The sequence below is a fragment of the Pyxicephalus adspersus genome, chromosome 11 (assembly GCF_032062135.1).
Source record: "Pyxicephalus adspersus chromosome 11, UCB_Pads_2.0, whole genome shotgun sequence".
NCBI lineage: Eukaryota > Metazoa > Chordata > Amphibia > Anura > Pyxicephalidae > Pyxicephalus > Pyxicephalus adspersus.
In genome coordinates this window covers 7,045,171-7,050,099 of record NC_092868.1, presented here as the reverse complement: position 1 = coordinate 7,050,099, position 4,929 = coordinate 7,045,171, and the positions used below count along the sequence as shown (strand labels likewise).

Below are 4,929 nucleotides of genomic sequence, written 5' to 3'. Positions count from 1 at the left end.
ACACCTTGTTCTAAGTGAGGTGCGTTACTGTTCATGCAGTCTGCAGCAATCGAGAGATTTGATATCTGGAGTCATTTGAGATCACATCATTGCTCTAAAAAATGAATAAATCTCATAGTCCCAACAAATCAATAAACCAAATGCCACTATAGCCATAGTAGCAAAAGCTAACTTTGTACAATAAACTGTTCAGTGTCAATGTAAAATGTTACCATAAAGCTAGCATGTTGAATATAAATGTTACATAACATTTATTAAAAACTATGTGGTCTAATTATAAAAGAAATAAATCAGATTGCCATAAATGTGCTTTGATTTGTGACATGGCTTGATTGTCCGGTGATATCTGAGCACATGGCCACAATGGATCTAAATAAACCACATTTACTACTGCCAAAACAAGGCCTTCCATTACTCTATTCAAGGTAATGGACCTTCTGATTGCCAATTGTATAAAATCTGATTATCCTTTAAATAATATGGAGTTTAAGAAGTGGACAGAAATATGTTGGCTCCACAAAACTTTTGTGAAAGTCTCCTTTCTTCTATAATGGAGGTAACATTTTATCTCTAAATTTAAAACAAAAGAAAGGTTTTGCACTGGGTTTACACTTTAAAATATCATGCCATTGGCAAACTCTGGTCTGGTATTTGGAAAGGATATCAAAATGTATTTTTATATCTTTTAATCAGTATGGCCAAAAGGTGGAGCTCGTTCATTAATTACAATGGATAGGATATTCTCTTTACCTGGAAACTGTATATAGGAATCAGCTGCATGCCTTTTCAGTAAACTGTATTTCAGAGAACCCTCAGAGCCATAATGGAAATCATCCTGGAACTTGGCTTTCCCCTTTTTGCTGTGTCCATCCTTAAGCACCTGAGCCATACCGACCATGATGAAATATTTCGATTATACCCCTTCTCATCTGGACTATCATAGAAGGTAAATGTGACTTGCTGCTGTAGGAAGAACACAACGCCCAACAGGGCCTGATAAAGAAATTATTAAAAAGTTTATTTTGTAGCAGCTACCATTGAGGAAACTGATCAAGAACGGTAGCAATGGATGGGCTTAGGCCACCATTGGCCCAAAAAGCACTGGCAGGGTCCAAGGACGCACATTTTTTGCATCAATTGACCCCGTTCTGTATCAATGTAGGTGAGTGTAGAGGTTCTCCAGGAGATACTATTGTCTACTATAAGGGAGAAGGCCAGTCTGCTCCTGCTCAGCTGTTGTGTGTTCTTTAGGGACATTCTGAAATTTTTGTATAACACATCACCATCAAGCACATATTGTCCACAATATTGTGAATGGTGTGTGATGTCGGGGAGAAAGATCAGGCCCACTTTGAGTAACAGGTATGAATTCTTGTAATCTAGTAAATTTAAATAACAAACGGCTCATAGGCACAATGCACGTTGCATGGATTTTTAGCAAACCTCATCATTGCAGATAGTTCACTGCTTTTGTTGGGTTAGAAGGCAGACGGGCAGCTTCTGAAACCTCATCCAACCCATTGCTGAGTGTGCGTGTCTGCCTCATATGTTGATCTGATCATTCCCATGATTGCAAAAATAATATTTAATAGTTACCTGATTAAAATAATCTGTTTTCAGTGTTTATTTACTCTTTAAGAACTAGGGTTGCAGTGATTAAATAGCTAGTAAGGTGCCAACTGCCAGGAGCCGCGTGGGATTTCTCAATCCCGGAGCAGCAGAAGTTTACCTTATTTTGCATTCAAATACACAAATATCACTGGTCAAAAACATTGATTTATCAGCACATGTCATTCTCAATTCTGCCTACTATGTGGAGCTGTGTTTGTGTAAGTGCACGATAAACTACTTTTGTATTGATTAGGGTTGATTTCACACAGCAAAGTGAATTATCTCCTTGCAATGGATGCACCATCCAATCACATTCAAGGCAAAACTCTGTTTTTTTTTCAATGTCCATAACTGAGTACATAACTGGGTATTCTTTGCAAACGGAATACTCATCACATTCACTATGTTAAGCTCAACATTCCTTGTAAAGTTATAATTCACCTTGATGAGTGAACAACCCAAATTTCTTTGGTAGATCATCCGCATTGTGGGAATCAGAGGGCAACTTGTAAGGGACCTTCCAAGACCATTACTCCATGTTCAACTAATAACTTCTGTATCGATCCTGATACTTACCTAATTCTATTGTCTCATGTACCAGGTTACAATTTTTCTGTCTTCTGGAATTAATGGGTCTTTTGAGTTCTGGGTCTTTTGAGTGCACACTCTTGGTGACATGGACACTTTCCGTTTTGTTATTTACCAGGGCTCCCAAAGAGTGTTAAAGACTCCATGGGTGACAAGATGACGCGGACTGTGGTGGTGGATCACAGGTATTCACTCTTTGGCATCAGAAAGGGCATTGGAAAAGGTCACGTAAGACTTCAGTGAGTTAAAATGGTGTTAATAAGTTATTTAAAAGCATTTTGATTAATAAAAATGTGGTGGGGGGAAATGAAGAGATGAGCCTTATCATTACACATCAAAATATTACAAAACTCTTTACAGCTTCAAATGGAAAAAAAAAGATTTAAAAACGTTTCTATTACTTTCTAATACATTGTATTTCCTGTTTTGGTGACTTAAGTAATCAGGAGGGGAAGTGAAAAAAAAATCTTCTACAAAAGACAAAAAACAGAAGTTGTTACCCGTTGTCACACCCGTTGTCAAAGAGAATGACCCTCAATTCCCTCCTCTGGCTTACATTTATTTTACACATATGTTACTGAAACAGTAAATGGGGGGGTCATTCAAAATCACCCAGAATCAACAATCATAGGTGCTAACCCTCCCCATTCAACCAAAGAAGCATCCCGCTATATCCATCAATACGATCCCTCCCATATAATTCTGCAGTCACACTGTAGAATGGACCTAGCATCAGATATACATTTTAATGTTACATTCATGAAAGCAAAGTAACATGCAAGTGTAATACATGTAACTAGTAATGAATGAAACCGAGAAAGTTACTTTCAGAAAATATGAGTAATAAGTACATATTACATGTGTATATGATCTCAACAGTTCAAGTTAATTACAAAACCCCGGAAAATGGATTTTTTAGACGTTAAAAAGTAATAAAGCCTGGAACTTCAGCAACTGTATAAATCAGTATTCCCCCATATACCAGCTGGGTATTCAATGAATCCTTTTAATCTTGTGACCTGAGATTGCAAATGAGAAAAACCCTCTTCTGGGTAAACTCATTTGGAACCTTATCCTAACCTAACTCATATCTGACCTGACTTGTGATACTTAGTTTCCTACATCCCCTGAAGAAGCATTGCTGCGAAACACGTTGGTATAATAGGACCAACCTCAAAAAAAAAAAACAACTCATTACGTTCTTTACCATGGACTTTTATTTGACTTATTGATGCACTAAACTAATACTATTCAATAGTTGCTTTTATGTTAGCATCAGCTTTTTCAATAAAGTTGATATTATATACATCATTTTCTGTTTTTCTTTTGCTGACAACCCAAAAAAAAAAAACCTTGTTTTAACCATGTGTAGATTTATCTTTTATTTGTGTGACTTTTTAGAGGTTGGTTACACATATTAATTTAGGAAGGTAATTCCCCTTGTATGGTAATTTGAATCCACCAGCCAACTGTGAGTGAATTGCCAGTGAAATCTGGGAATTGTAAAATGAACATAAAAATGAACCTAAGAACTGCTTGCTTTACATTTTTCATGAGGGATATGTTCACCTCCCCTTCCTCCCCACTGGTTTTGGTAAAAAATACAATGTTCAGGGCTCTGCAAATAACTTAAAAAATCAGAAATCTATATAGAAAATTAGCCATATTTTTGGCAAAAATGTATTCACTTGTGAAAATATGATTTTTCCTACAAAATCAGTTTCAAACATTGCCTCAGCATCCACCCATAGAAACAACGATTATCTCTCACAAAAATTGCAGTGGTCCCCCAAGACAAAGTTCTCATCTGCTTTTCTCTCCAAAGGATGGAACTGTCTTTCTTGGTTCTATCCAGCTTCAGTATTAATTCCTTGGACTGTTGATGGTGAAAACATTTACCTGTGCCTTTCAATCAAACCAGTGCTGTTGTCATTCCCTTCTCTCCTTGATTAGAATACACTGTATTCACATAAATACCTATTTATCAAGTAGTGAATCTGACATTCACCAAACATTCTTCAAATCTCTGCCATTGAAAACAAATGGAAGTGGAAGATCAATAAATGTTTGACAAACGCCTGATTCACATTTTATATATAAAACTAAATACTAGTTTACTAAATATTAAAAAAAAAAAATTTAAAAGAGGAAGTTATGTAAACTTCCTTCATTCCTCAGGAAAAACTTTTACGTGTTGCAGCAGCCCAGCATGTGTATATATGTCTCATCACCATCGGCAAAGCTCATTAAAAGGTCCAAGATTTTGGAACAAAGATCAACAGCAAAACCAAGTAAGTAACCCCACAGTTTGACCAATACATACATAAGCACAGACAATTATTTCTATAATTTCCATGATCTTCTTACATAGGTGATTATAGAGCTAAATATCAATTGTTTATTTACATTGGATTCAATTAGAAAATATATAAATAAAAGGTAATTTAAAGCGTTTTAATCCAGTGTGTAAAATGTGTACATTTGGGGTTATAGTTGGGTGGAAAAAAAAAATGAAGAGACCTGTAATTGTACTGTACTTATACATTTCTTTACTTGCTTTTATTGCTACTGAATTATAAATTAGGTAAATCAGTATCTTATAGCCATCAATATACATAAAAAAACACCCACACCAATTCACTTAAAATTTGGATAAAGGATTAATAAAATTAAAATATGCATAAAGGTATATCTAATGATATCTTTAAATTCCCAGGTTATGCAAATGTA

General features: G+C 35.5%; 1 protein-coding gene across 1 annotated transcript in view; it reads left to right on the top strand.

Annotated features, from left to right (window-relative positions):
* The first annotated feature begins 4,401 nt into the window (after nucleotides 1-4,401).
* Nucleotides 4,402-4,929, top strand: part of LOC140340936 (C3a anaphylatoxin chemotactic receptor-like) — a 3,798-nt gene continuing 3,270 nt past the window's right edge. Inside the window, exon 1 of the mRNA XM_072426401.1 lies at nucleotides 4,402-4,490. The gene's annotated coding sequence lies outside the window, so the exon portion shown is untranslated. The remainder of the gene's footprint in view (nucleotides 4,491-4,929) is intronic.